The following is a 15,410-nucleotide window of genomic DNA, read 5'->3' on the forward strand; positions in this document are numbered from 1 at the left end:
CTCGTAGCCTCGAGGCCCATTATTACCATGATGTCATTCATATAAGTGCATTAAATGCCATAGCCCCAAAAACCGTGCGGAGCCGCCGTCATATGTGACGATCGAGGAGTTCACGAATTTTGCAGGCTCATCCGTTTCGCTTCCCAATTGGTTCTTATAAAACGATCCGATTACCAGATACTGCTCATCTTTACCCTTCCTCTAGGATTGTGAACCGGAATCCCAATTTATTTGATATATTTTCATCCTTCTCTCTTTTTCTCTTTTCGGAAGAGCTCCATCATTATTTATGGCCAAGACCTCCAGGACGGTACCGCGTCGGAACGATACTGTATCGTCGTCCCAGTCGACTGGGGGGGTAATAGGCCGGCCCCTCCTCTAGAGCAGTGGACCCCTCCGAGCTTGATACGTCGAAGGATTCTGACATCGAGGCTCCCGCGTCCAAGCCGGGCCGATGCGAGCATGTATCTCGATACATTAGTGTCGTGACTAATGTCGAAAGTGTGAAGAGTGATTGCCGATGGAACGAAACAGTGACAGTGGGAATTCCTGCCTCCGGCGAAGATATTACCAGTTTTAAGGAGGGTTTTCTTTGTGTGTATACCTACCCGTTCACCCTAGGTCCCGATGAATGCCTAAATTTACCTCCCTTGGACATCGATCCGGTGATCCTTGACTTCTGCATTCGATATCGATTGACCCTTGGCCAGATCTCACCGTCTTTTTGGAGGATTCTGCAGATGCTCATCCACATTAGTGAGGAGATCGCAGGTGAAGTTTTCACCCTCAACCATCTGATCGGATTATACCGTCCTCGACTGTACCGAGGCTTGATTAAGCTTCAGCAATGGTCTAAGAAACCTTTCTTTTCAATAGTCGATGAAGGGAAGGACCGGGGGTGGATGAGCAGGTTTGTTTGGTTGCGTACCTCGGACATTATGCCGGTCCAATGGATGCCCTTTCCCGAGTGGTGGAACTTTCAGCGTAAGTATATCTTCTCTTTAATCGTTTCTCAACTTTTCTCTGGAGCGTCGTAATAACCTCCTGGAGACTTTCTCCACATTCTCCTTGGAATCCCGAGGAGGTCCCAGATTTAGCGAGGTGGATCGAGTGCTTGGACAGGAGTTTCCCGTATCATCTCCGATCCTGAACCTTCATGGCCGATAAGCGCTGGGTGGCCAAGAACCATGGTAGGGTTTCTTCTCTGCATGTGTCTCATATTTTGTATTCCCCTTGGGCTATAATCAACGTGTTGATGCAGGCCTTGGAGAAAAGATGCTAATGAGGCCACCCCCTGGTGGTGAAAAGGAGGCCTTGGGGGTCGGTACGAGCAAGAAAAGGAAAACAAGAGTGGCTGTTGCCCGACCTGACGAGACTGCTGTCCCGAGCTCTGACCCGGATCCTGGTGTAGGCGGGGAAGAAGGTGATGATGGCAGTCCGCTGAGGAGGAGGTCGACGACCAGCGAGAGGGGTTCACGGGTGCCCCGGCCAGAGGCTGCTGAGTTCGGGATGGCGAGGGTCAGCAAGGCTAAGGAGCAGGAGTTTGTTGATGAGGACGCCGATATGGTTTCGAACCGCTCGGTCAGATTCGGCGTAGCTTCTGCCAGCAGGGCTACGGGTTCAGATGGGACAAATTTTGGAGCCTTTCCAGGGCATGGGCCTCTATTCGACGGGGTTGATGACCCGAACGACTTCGTCCGAAACTATTTAGTCTCATCGGGAGAGTTGAGAGACGTTGGGAGGATGATCGGTGCCATGGTCGGTGCTTCTTTCGGAGGGGAAGGCTTGATTGCTAACATTCTTGATGGCGTACCCGGCGGGGTTGACTTCGACATATCCGACATTGTCGATGCAACGGAGAAATCCCTACTGCAGGTGACAATATTTCTTTGAGTGTTTGTTTTCGCCCCCGGGCGTTATTCACCGCTTTTCTTAATTTCCCTATTATGCCGGAGTGCAAAGAGATATACGAGCGTGTCATATCACGGCTCCGTGGGGAACTCGCACACCACGAGAAAGTGCGTGATGCCATTGCTTCGAATCTGCAGGATTCTGAATCTCGTGGCATCCGGGGAGATGAGGAGCTGAAGGAGCTTCGAGCCTCTTTAGAGGCGACACTCTGGGAGAAGACCGCTCTTACTGCACAGGTATGCCTCTTTTCTCTTTTATATCTGCTCCTCCGCTTGGCGTCTATATATGTGTTTTGTGTTCACATATTCGTCGTCTTGTTTCGTAACGAAGGTTGACCAAGGAAGCTCGAGGATCGCCAAGTTGGAAACGGAGGTCTCTGAGCTGAGGGAGCAGAATAAAAATGCAACCGGGGAGTTGGCGACATCACAGAGCCTTCTTTCGGACGCCCGCAAGGAGATTGCTACTTTGGCCAAGGCTAAGCTCGATGTGGAACGAGACGCTGCTGCTTAAAGGCGAACGCGGCCACGACGCATGTGATGGCCCGTGACATATCCTTGGTGGCTGAGCAGAAATTGGTCCGTGCTGTTGATCATGCCAAGGAGAAAGGAAAGAGGGAGGTACTGGAAGAACTCAAGGCCCGGGGCTTCGAGCTATCTGTTGACCTGAACAAGGCCCGTGAGACAGAGGAGGAACTGGAGCTTTTAAGCATTCCCGACGAGGGCGAAGAGTATAGCAGCGAAGAGTAGTCTCCAAGCCTCCCTTCTTTTTTTTGTATGCCCCTTCCTCTTTTTGTTTCTTATGTTCTCCCTTCCGAATACTACTAAGATGTACACCTGTTTTGTTACTATATATAAAGGGAGCCTTTATTCCGGTAGTTCTTCTTGCTTCAGAGCACTAGGTATCGGGCCTTCGGAGCTCTTTTGTATTTTGTAGCCGAGGTTGAGCTGCTAGCTCGAGGGACCGACGTCGGGGATTCCCTGAGGCCCCCTCCTTCTTTCACGAATTACGTGGGAATCTGGAGTAATTCTGCCATTGCATTCCCCAAGGGGAGTGTGATGTTAACGCGGCCAGAATTAATTGGCCTGTTTGGGCAATTTGGTCGGTTGTTGCCTGGCCCTTATATATTCGTCTATTCCTCCCTCAAGCAACGATTCTGCAATTTCTTATTTGCTAAGCTCATCTCCTCTGTAGATCCAGGTGCCCTCCGCGAGCTTCTCCGCTTCTCTGCTTCAAGCAATTTCTGTCTGGATACTCCTCTTTTTACCAGTATTCTGCTGTGGCCATGGCCGCCGCTTCGACGTCTGATGCTCGGGCGAAGGGTAGTTCTTTCCATATTCCGCCCTTGGCTGGCGATAGCGGCCCTTCTCCGACATCAGGGGAGCGGTGCCCGGAGCATACATCCTCGAGGGGCGTTGCTACACCGGGAAAACCTCCTAATATTCTGGGCCACCGGGGGCATGTGTCGAGGATTACCTCTTCGGTAGTAGAGGAGGACTTCGAGGTGATCAGGATAGATGGGGGGAAGGCGTGGTCCTGCAAGCCCCTTCCCCTGAGGAGAACGTCACGACGTACGTCGAAGGTTTCTTGAGCGTGTATACCATCGTTCTCGCGCCAGGTTCCCCGGACCGGGTTGTGCTCGATTTTTGTAGAAGGTATCAAGTAACGCTGGCGCAGGTTCATCCCTTCTTCTGGAGCATAGTATGGTCGATGAGATACTTTGCTGATAAGGCTGGGATAGATTTTACCCTTAGTCACCTCGTAAAGTTGTACCGGCCGCTACACTTCCGAGGCCTGGTTGCTCTTTAGTGCAGGTCTATCCGAGCTCCCATGATCGGCGGCCAAGAGGATGAGGGCCATAGATGGATGAGCCAGTTTGTTCGAGTTCGGATGACGGACGTTATCCCCGGGGAATTCTTACCATTCCCTGAGAAATGGAGCTCCGCACGTAAGCACTCTGTTCGAGCTGCCATTTTTCTTCATATGAGGTCGGACTCACAGTGATTTCTTCCCGTCTTTTGTTTATAGCGACTCGTTGGTTGCCTGATGAGGTTCTGAACATAGCCGAATGGTCTCGCAAACTGGCAGCACGCTGGACTCGTGATAGGTGCCGGTGGCGAGATCTTTCAAAAAGGAGCTGGGAGGTAAATTATCGTGGTAGGTGTCTGGCGTTCCCTTCCCACTCTTCTTTTTTCTTTTTCGGGGGCGACCTCCCCTTTGCTGATCTGCTCGATTTCCCTACTGCAGGCGCCGGGAGTTCGTTCGAGGAAAGACCGCAGGTTCAAGAATCGAGGAGTGCTGGCAAAAGGAATGATGTTCTGTGGCGTGTGGAGGCTTGTGGTAAGGCACCTTCTCCACAACAACTGAGAGGAAATGATTCGGTCGGTCGGCCGACTTTCGGGACCGAAGCTTTATTGGACATAGCTTCGGCTCTTGGTGAGGCTCATCATTTTGGCCTTGCGGTGAGTCTTCGCCCGTGATAAGGATGTTCCGGTCCGCTATTTTCTTCTTTTTTTTTTCTTCATACGCTTGGCTTTTTTTCAGGCTTTTGACAGGCTCAAAGTTGAGCTGCTTCGTCGCGAGACCCTTCTGCAGGAAGCTCGAAAAAGGGGAAAGTCCCTCCCGCTTCTATGCGCGGTAAAGGAAAATGAGATCGTTTCTTTAAAGTGCGGGGCGGATCGAAGCCGCGCCCGGGAGACCCTCTTGGAGAAACAGGTATGCCGCTTTGTTGGCTCATATTTCCTTCCCGTCTCTTCCTCTATTTTCACCGGTCTTTGAAGTGATGTTGTTTCAGTTGAAGGGCAAAGCGGCTGAGCTGGAGCAACTCTGGGGCGAGGTTGGTGCCGCCAACCGCGAACTTGCTGAGCTGTGAGCGCACGTTAGCGCTCATTCGGAGGCCAAAGAGAGAGCTCTAGCCATGATATCCAGTTTTGAGGCACAACTTCAGGATGCTCGTACGAATGACTCCACTCGGGCGAAGATGATTGCGAGGTTCTCATCCGAGCTATCGAGGGCGAAAATCGAGGTGGCAAACATCCGGGCCGAGGTCGTAATAAATAACACCCGGGCGGAGCAGAAGATGGCGGCTTATTCAATGAGCGCCACTATTGCTAGGGCCAAGCTGAAGAAGGCCCTTGATCGTGCAGGCAGTAGCAGGGAGGATGAGAGATGCAGATCCCGGAGGGAGACCCTCGAGGAGATTCATGCTAGAGGCTTCGATCTCTCGGAGGAGATCAGACATGCCGAGGGAGCGGAGTTTCATGCCAAGTTTTTGGTATCTGATGATGAAGAGGAGGCCGATAGGCCATTGCTGCCAAAAAGGGAAATAAAGGGGCAACGAACATTCCCTGCCTTCTTTGTTGGATATATACATATATAGATCCCATCATACGATGCATACCGAGATTGCGCCCTATAATTGATATGTAATAATAAGAAGGGGGGAGCCCTGTGATTGATATGTAATAATAAGAAGGGGGAGCCCCGTAATTTGTAATTTCTGCACTTCTGATGGCCGGAGTTTCTTCACCGGACCGATTCGATCCCGGAGTAGACTCTAGGCTTGCATTTTTCGATTACCTTCAGGTTCAGTCTCCGAGTCCGGATCCTGACTCGAGCTTATTTTACCCTCGAGCCCGTTTGGGCTGGTGATATTGACTTTCATTCTCTGACCTTGGGCGTTTGGCGATTCTCTAGGTCCAGTCTCCGAGACGCGTTGCGATTCGAGCTGTAATTGACCCTTTGATCTTTTTGGAGGTTCCGGTTGGAGAAAACAGCATTGATGTCACGCTTTAGGGAGTATTGTGATTTTTGGGTCTAGTTTCTCAGTCGTGTTGCGACTCGAGCTGTAATCGACCCGAAAATCTCGTCTGAGCTCTTGGCCAGCGATGGTGGCCTTTCTGCAGCTTGGTCATTGAGACCTTTCAGTATGAGGCCCGGAGGCATGCTTTGCCGGCGACAATGGCACTTACGTTGTTTGGTCGTAGGGACCTTTTAATGTGAGGCCCGGAGGCATTGCTTATGTTAACTATTTTGGATCCGGTCTCCGAGTCGGGTCACGATTCAAGCTCACTTTAATCCTCAAGTTTTCAATTTTCAAACTGGCGACAATGGCTCTTACGCTGTATGGTCGTAGAGACCTTTTGATGTGAGGCCCGGAGGCTTTGCTTAGTCGGCGACAATGGCACTTACGCTTTTTGATGTGACGCCCTGAGGCTTTTTCTAGGCTTTGTTTCCTCTCGCTAAGGTCTTATTGATTATTTTTCCTGACCCATCGTCGGTCCTAAAAGAACCTCGATTTCAAGTCGTAGTCGGCGATGTTTTGAGCACCTCGGAAGGTTCATAGCCCATAGGTCGATTAGATCGACGGTTTTGCGATTTTGGAGCCGACATGATCGGGACTCATTTTTTGACTATTGAGGGAAGCCTATGTTTAACCGGTTCTTTCCGAAGTAAATTCGGATGATTTTTAGCAACAATCGGGCGTCCCTGGATCGCATTTTTAGGGTTGTAGCAGCCGTTTCGACCGAAGTCGTGTGTTTTTGGCTGGGGTCATTTTTGATCCCGAGAGGCAGTTTTAGGTGTCTACACCGAGGGTATGCCCTTTAGGGATTCTTACAAATGCGACTTATATCCTAAACTGCGGGATTTTTCATGCATGTTGAGGTCTTATAGTTTGCCATGCCTGTTGAGGTCTTATAGCGTGTGGAGAATAGATCTGATTTTGCCGAGGCTGCCCGTTAGGGTCTTACAGTTTCGAATTTTCTAGTGCGTGGAGATTGGAGGCAGTCTCTGAGTCATTTTGCTTGAAGATAGCTTTTCATGAGCTCGGAGCTGTTTCTGGGGGCTTGATGAGCCCGGAGTTGTTTTTCGACGGCTTGGTGAGCCCGGTGTTCCGACCCTGGGGTCGTGAAAGTTGTCGAATTGCTCATGTTGAGTCACCGAGTATATCGGATTAGTTTAGGCTTGAATACCGCCTTTTGTAGACTTGGAGCCACATCGCGAGGGCTACGTGAGCCCGGAGTCCCGACCCTGGGTGGGGGTGCTAAACCGTTTAAGTCTCCGAGTGTATCAGATTTGTTTAATGGAGGGCTTTAGCCGCGAATATCTCAAAATAATCTTTTTCGAAACACGAAACAACGAGAAGATATCCTTCGCTGCTTGGATCAGATATAGGACGTGACGAAGATGCCAAAAATATATTTTTATGGATCGGCAAAAATACAAGCTGTAAATACACGACGTCCTGCTGCTGTTAGTCTGGTCCTCATGGGTGTGACTTCCCTGATTATCCGATGTGCTTGTACGATTCCATATTGGAAAATTTCAGGAGAGAGAGGTCATGAACTTGTCGGGTCCCTTCCCCGGGGATATGCGGTTCTGCTAATAATCTTGTTGGCGGAACCTTCTTCCTCTTAGAAACCCGATCGAGGAAAGAATACCCGGCGGCCCCGTGGTGGCTGCGGATCCTCGAGCGGGGTCCAGGGCTACTGAATGCCTCACCAGGATGCCTGCGTATAGATTAGCAACAAAAAAGGAAAGGAAATGATAGAAGGAAGTTGCGTTCCGGGGAGTAACTCCGCGGCAGCCGTCTTCCTCGTCCGGCCAGGCCTGGCTGAGGACATGATTGTCCTTACCTTTTGACCTCATTTGGGGGAGACGCCAGTCATGGAAATAAGGTGAGGGATCTTTTCCTGTCGCTTGTAGCCAGATGCTTTGGCCCTGTGTCTGAATCGCATCCCAGGCGACGTATTCGCCGTTGTCTGTACAGAGCGTCTGTGCCCTGCGTCGCTTGACGTATTAGCCTGAGCTCGGGCGGGGTGCGCAAGGGGAGCGATTTGGTCGGTGTGGCAATCGCCATTGGGAGCACATCAGCGGTCCGGCCCGAGAGCGACGCTGGGCCAGATCGTCCTATTAGCTTTGGCCTAATATCGTCGGTATAATTTCGGCCGATACACCTGTACTCATAAATGTATGTTTTATTTGAAATGAGTCGAATGAAAGAAGGGATTACCAATACGTTAATGTGATGCCGAGGTGGAATCTCGGAATCCTTTTCTTCGAGCGAGAGGCTGTCCTTGGGGAGTGTTTCCCGGGACCATCCCTTTCGTGTGACGGGCACTTGCATTCCACGTTCTATGGATCTTCGCGGGATGCCGCCATCCTTTAACAGTTGTGATGATATGCCACAATTGTCGGCTTTGTTTTGTTCGATTTCCCCTCGTCCGTGGAGCTGGATCCGGGTTTGCTTGCTTGGCAATGCTTTGTGGTTACCTTTGTTGAATGGCATAGTTGCTGTTCTTCTGGGTTTGTACCTCCGAGCATTTTGTGATTCCCGTGGTGGGCCACGGTTTCCTTGGAGGGGTTTTGGTTGAATAGATCTGAGCCACCCGAAGTTCCCGGCTTCACTTACGGTGACCACTATGCTTGGAACTGCAACGTTGAAGTCGAGCTCTATCGCGAGGTTTCCTTGCCGGTTGCGTCTTGTTGAATCTGGTAATATTGGAGGTTGCTCGAAGGTGTCGTTTTCGGGCTACTGCCTTGTTGTTGCGGGATGCACTGTACCTCGAATCGTCTCTTTCGTTCGTGTTGTGTGGCTGATGGCTACATTCATTCAGTGTCGGCTTCTCTGTTGGGAATTTGCCTGGATACGCCAATCCCGAGGAGGTTTTTCGAGGGTTGTCCACGGCTCTGACTTGGGTCTGGTCTTGGCTGCTGGCATCTGACCAAGCTTCGATTGGATATTCGACCAAGCTTCGCTTGAACTGCTCCGGAGCCGCCGGGCATGCTTTGTTAGAGTTTTGGGCGAAGGTCCGTGCCATCCCACTATTCGGGACCGGGAGCGGTCTCGCTTGCCCTGTCGGGGAGCGGGGTGCTGCTTCCCGTGATATTTTATTTCTTCTTCTTCTTCCGGCCTTCATTGCATTGAGCCCTTTTGGCATTATTTTGATGGCGTCGGTGTGTGCTTCCACGGATCGCGCTAGTACGGTGAGCGGGTCCCCGAGATTAGATGTTGAACAATGATGCCGCGTCGTGGTTTCTTCCGGGGGAATTTCTTCAAATCTCCTTATCGGGACGGGCCCGAGTTCCCCATTTTAGAGGTCGCTGTTCTTGGACGGGCGTGCTTGAGTGGCGGTGCACCTGTGAGGACATGGGGTCCTGTCACTCCCAGGGAATTTTGTTGTTTCTGACTTCCGCGAAATGAGTCCCGAGATAGTATCTCCGGGAGACGGTTACTGTAGGAGTCTCCGCGAGCGTGAGTCGATCTTTACGATAATATCTTCCAGCATCCTTACTGACACATGATAGGTTGTTGGTTCGTCGTTGCCCGATATATCGGGTACTGGTTCGAAGTGAGGAGATATTTTGGATGCTGCTGCGCCGAGAGTCTCCGAGAGGCTCTGTAGCTGAGAGATAGCCAAATGTTGTTCCTCCAACATTTCAAAAATAATACGAAGATTAACTTCCCGTTCTACCGGGGCTAGGATTTTTCAGGCTTCCTTCTGGTTAGCGTGTTACGTGTCGCGCCGTGGGTCGTACGGATCCGCGTTCGCTCGAACCGATCTAGGTGCCTTATCGAGGTCCTGCGGTGTCGCGCCAGTCATTAGAACGACCATACTGTCCCTTTTGCAATTTTTGGGGTTGTCGTCCTCGATTTCCCTTATCGAGCTGATTATTAACCTGAAATCGAAAGATCTTGGGCAAGAAAAAGTGTGAAAGATATCGTGCGTTCAAGTGACGAAACTAACAAGAGAATAATCACTATTATTTTTAGCCCCACGGTGGGCGCCAAACTATTTACCATGAAAATGGTAACAACAATTAAATTTGTAAATGGGATTCTAAATATACGTGATCTATTCCCGAGCCAATTTGTAAGGGTGATTAGCGATAAAACGTGAAGTATGACAGTAAAGATCGAGTTAGTCTGAGCAACAATCGAACCAGTGAGGGGACGTTCCCGAGGGTAAAGCAAGCCAGTAGGTACCTCGGAGCCGGGCCTCGAGCCTATCTCGGGCTTATCGAGGGTAGTCGGGAAGGGGATAACAGATAAAGATATAAGTAAGTAAGGCTCTATACTATCAATCTTGAGCTAAAATGATGAAGAACAAACGAAGAAACAATAATATGCTAAGATGACCTCGGGGTCGATGAACACTGATAACTTAGAAGAAAGAGAGAGAGAGAGAGAGATTATTGCATTGTGGAGAAGTGGAGCAACATCAGCCCCTTACAAGGTGGGGTGAGTCCCCCTTATATAGGCGAGGGGACTCGGTAAAGTGCATATATATTATTTACAAGAGTAGAAAGATGGGATGGCCTGACGCAAGTCCTCTTAGTAGGTTATAGATAGACCGGTCCTGTCAGGTGTAGCCATGTGTTTGGACACCTCCTCTCTTGTCCTGACCTCGGGCCCTGCTTCCTTTGATTCGGACCTCGATGAGCCCTGAGGCCGAGAACTCGATCGTGGCCTTCCACCCTCGGGGTCTCGGGGAAGGCTTCTAAAAATGTCTCGATATCAAAAAATCAAGTCTTCTGATTTTGCTGCGTACAAGATCATACACTTGTCCCATTTGTGCTGGCGGATATTTATCGAGCATTGACATATGCAAAGTCGGGGCTCAATTCTTTGAAGGTTGCAATATCCTTCTACAAATGTAGTTGATCGAGCATCTTCGCCATCACCCTAGGTTCTTGAGTTATGGTTCGAGCCCGGATAACTTCATCACCAGTTATGAGGAAAGGGTAAATGATTACAACGTGTCGGAAGGGTTTGAAGCATGGGTCTCCCGCTTGAAAGCTCTCAAAGCAAGTCAGGTTGAGTGGACTATAGGATGGCTCCTAATGACACAAGCTATATAAATGACGGCTACCAAGGGTTACTTGAGGTTGATGGGTGTAAGGAGTATTCAGCCATATGCGTCGCAGAGGGTCTTAAGGCAACTAGGGAGATATCAGGTGGTGCCTGAAGATGAAGATCTAACCACCCAGGTTATAGAGCTTCATCCAGAAGCCGCATTGCCCGAAGCTTTAGTTCAGCAGGATTGGAGTAGCTGCCTGTATCTGAAAAATGGCACCCAGGTACCAGATGTTGCAAAAGGGAAAATGGATCCGAATTATGCAGCATGGTTTGAAAAAAGGTCTTGCGTAAACAACGAACCAGAACTTAAGCCCGAGCCCGAGAGGCCTGCCAAAAGACCTCATGTTCAAGCTTTTGACGACAAAATCCAAGAAAGGGTGGTCTGGGGACAAAAGGAAAAGGAATATCAAGCCGAGATTCATGCCTTGAAAGAGAAGTTGAGAAACATGGAATTCAACAATGATCTCCAAGCATAAGAAGCTGAAGGTGAAAAAAGAAAGCTGGCCCAAGAGAATGAAGCTCTCTGAGCCCAAGTTCGAAAAATGAGAATAGCAATTGAGAATCTGGATAGGAGCAGAAAAGATGAAGCAGAAAAGAGAATCCGAGGATGATTTGCAAAAGACTGAAGCAGAGTTAGCAATTGGCCGAGCCAAATTAGCTAAAAATACGGAGGGACGGGCCCGATTCGTTCAACAATTGAAGGAGAAGTATGTCAAAGGAACAGTGAGTATGAAGAAAAAGGTCTAGGTCCTTGAAAATGAGATGGCCAAGAAGGCAAGGGACTTCAAAGCAGAAAGGGAGCATTGTTACGCCCTGATGTCACAATTAGAGAAAGACCTACAACAGCTTCAAGAGCAAAATCACATAGCCGAACAAGTTTTCAACGCCAGATCCCAGCTGATTAGACGGTTACTACTGGAGAAGGGTATCATCTGAGGAAGGGTCAGGAGAACTGCGGACTACATTGTGATGAAGTACGACGAGTGTGAGGACATGACCCAGTCCATGTTCTTCGCCTCAGTTATGATGTTTGTCCGACAGATCATGGATGATTTGTTCCGCCTCCAAGAAGACATGGCGCAAAGGCCCGCAGCAAGGCCAACTGGAGCAGCAGTGGAAGCACTCATGTATTCTTGACTTTATTTATTCGAGTCAGTTTGTTAGTCTATTTTCGAGTATGTATTGTCAGTTTGTTAGTTCATTTCGAGTCTGTATTTTCAGTTTTCTTTAGAGTTTGTTGTTCCACTCATCGAGTCAGTCAGTTTTTACCAGTAGGTGAAGTCATCGTAACCAGGATGTTCACTTTTTATTTACTTTTATTTTAGGAAAAATTGAAAACCCAAAAATGTATCTTTCTTTTATTTTATTTTGCATTTAACCCCAGAACTACGCTTGGTCTGATTCATCCGGCGTCATGACACGTAAGCAATCCCCATAGGATTCGATAATAACCATGAAAATGAGAAAATAGAAAGAAAGAAAAGAGAAAGAGAAAACAAGAAAAACTGTGGAGAGGCACAATGGAAAAACAAGAGAGGAGAAATGAGAGAATAAAAGAATACGGAACAAGAATAGAGCAAAGAAAAAGCAAGAATGAAAAAGAGAAATTGCAAAATGGAAATTAGTGAAAAGTCGGGATGACTCAAGCAACTATTCAAATGCATAATAGAAATGGTTAACTTCTTAGGTGCATTGTATTCCCCAATGTGAGGTTGCCTATCTGTTAAGCTCTAATCGCTGACGAGTTTGCTTGTAATCATTGAGTTCAGGCAGGTGGTTAGTTTGTGCGTCATTCTGGCAACTCACCCGTACAACACCAGGTCCAAAGACAAGTTGATCATGACTGGCCAAGAAATGGATGCAAGTGTTATCGATTCGTCCAGGGAGGTGGAAAAGTCTGATGTTAACCTGAAAGAAGAGTTGCACAAGATAAAACACCAAATGGCAGAGATGTACCGGGCGTGGGTGAAAGGGCACCCACCACCATCATACCCCGCCAACCCTGCTTTTGTCCCGCCATTGGCTCAGTCCCACGAACCTCCCACTGCTGATTCATCCCCAGGCTTCCCTCATTTCCACCACTATCAAGGAACAACTTCCTAAACCACACAAGCACCGCCAGTTAAGCCAATCCCATATCCCCCTCCACCAGCCACCCCTATTTTCGTGGCACCCCCACCTGCTACACTTCGCAGATCCTCCAGTGAGCCTTTATTCCATACCCAAAATAACAAATACTATCCCCCGGAGCCTACTTTCAAAGCCCCAAATCATTACTCCTATACTCCTCATTTCGACCTCCCAGTTGAGACTGAGAAACCACCTAAAAACCTAGAGAATCCAAATCTAAGACTCAAATCTTTCTATTGTTGTCTTGGATCCACAATTAATCCTATCCTAGGCTTAGAGCTGAGCTAGACCCCTACCCCTAACTTATTTCGGAATGATTTAGAGAGATGCGAATCAGGCTTTCAGAGTGGTGGCAAGCAGGGCAAGAAGATAAAGTCCAATCTGACCCTAAGCAGATTTTTGACATCTTTCTCGCATCCGCTTTCAGGTTCAGGAGGAAATGTTCAGGAAGGTAAAAAGTTTGGAACAATCATTCAGAAGCATGCAGGGTATGGGAGGCCAGGTGAGCGTGGCAGACAAAGATTTGTGTCTATTTCCTGATGTTCAGTTGCCTGTGGGCTTCAAGATGCCTAAATTTGATCTATATGACGGGCACGCAGACCCGATGGCCCATTTGAGAGGATTCTGTAGCAAGATGAGAGGGGCAGACGAAAAAGATTAGTCTTTAATGGCATACTTTAGCTAGAGTTTGAGTGACACGGCACTAGAGTGGTATACTCGGCAGGATCACAACAGGTGGTATACTTGGGGTGATTTGGCCCGGGCTTTCGCTCGTCATTTCCAGTATAACATCGAGATTGTCCGGATCGATTGTCTCTAACTAAGATTGAGAAGAAGCCCAGTGAAAGCTTCAGAGAGAATGGTTTTCGCTGGAGAGAACAAGCAGCAAGGGTCAACCCTCCAATGGAGGAGGATGAAATGGTGGTATACTTTCTGCAGGCTTTGGAGCCCACTTACTTTGGCCATCTGATAGCGTCCATAGGCAAGTCGTTCAATGAGGTAGTGAAGATGGGTGGCATGGTGGAAGAAACGCTTAAGTCAAGCAAAATCATGAGCTATTCCGCCATCAAAGAAACTACCCAAGCCATTCAATATGGTAACGGGGGAGAGATCGAAAAGAAGAAGAAAGAACATGTGGCAGCAGTTTATTCAGGATCATGGTATGGACCGAGGGGCCCGTCACACCATTATACCCAGCATCGACCTCATCACCAAACCTATACCCAACCCCCATATAATCCACCCCAGCATTACTACCCACCACCAGAATCTCATATTTCTGTCCACCATGCCCAGTCATATACCCAACCTCCTCCCTACACACAATGGCGAGCACCAGCCCCACGAAACACCTACCCAGCTCCACAAAATGCTTACCCAACCCCACGAGCCTACTAAAACCCTGCCGGCCCAGGTTTCCGGCCCAATCCAGCATTCAAAAATGAGAGGTTGCAACGGAAGAAAATCTTTACCCACTGGGGGAGTCTTATACCAATCTATTCCATAGACTGAGGCGGCTGGATATGCTAAGGCCAATAACAACAACAAAACCAGTTTGGTCCCAACAAGTGGGGTCTGGGGAGGGTGGTCTGTACGCAGACCATACCCTTTCCTAATGCAGATATAAAGGCTGTTTCCAATAGACCCTCGGCTCAGGAAGGGCAATCGAGTCGAAATTGCCAAACCCTCCTCCAAAAAATCTTGATTACTCCGTAAGCTGTGAATATTGTTCTGGTACTCCGAGACATGATACTAAGAAGTGTCGACACTTGAAAAATGCTATCGAAGAGCTCATTGACACAAACCGTATTGAAGTCCAAACTCCGGAGGCACCCAACATCAACCAGAACCCACTACCAACCCCTGAGGAGAAAAACGTGATCGAGATAGTATACAAGGAAGGGGAGCCCAAAAAGCCCTCACAGTCTGTTATGATGATTCGGTCCAGTGAGTCCAAGCCAGTCAAAAAACCCATGTTTGAAGGATCAGTGAACAAGTTGAACAAGATAAACGGTGAGCCATCTGTGGTAGTCAGGAAAGGATCCCCAAATGATGTTGTAGTAAAGAAAGACAAGTCAAAAGTGGTTGTGCCAGGATTGGCAAACAAGCCCATCATAATTGTAGAAGGTGCCACGTACGGACCCTGTCATCATCAAGCCTGTAACCTAGTTGCCAGTAATCAGAACCAAGGCTATCCCATGGAACTATGAACGGGTAATAGTGACCTACAGGGGAAAGGAAGTGAAAGAATAAGTCAATGAGGCCCAAGGACTAACTCGTTCGGGGAGATGCTTTGCCCCGAAGGATTAAGGAAAGCTAAGGCATCCAGAGACAATGCAGTTCTAGTAAAGAAAGCATTTACTGTGGAAGAAACAGAAGAATTTTATTTTATTTGTCTACTTACCCCACGAACTACGTCGTTGGTCGTGTATTCATGCGGCGTCATGATACGTAAGCAACTCCCATAGGTATTCGATCACTAACCATAGAAAATAAAGAAAAGAAGAAAGAA

The sequence above is a fragment of the Nicotiana attenuata genome, unplaced genomic scaffold (genome assembly GCF_001879085.1).
Source record: "Nicotiana attenuata strain UT unplaced genomic scaffold, NIATTr2, whole genome shotgun sequence".
Lineage (NCBI taxonomy): Eukaryota > Viridiplantae > Streptophyta > Magnoliopsida > Solanales > Solanaceae > Nicotiana > Nicotiana attenuata.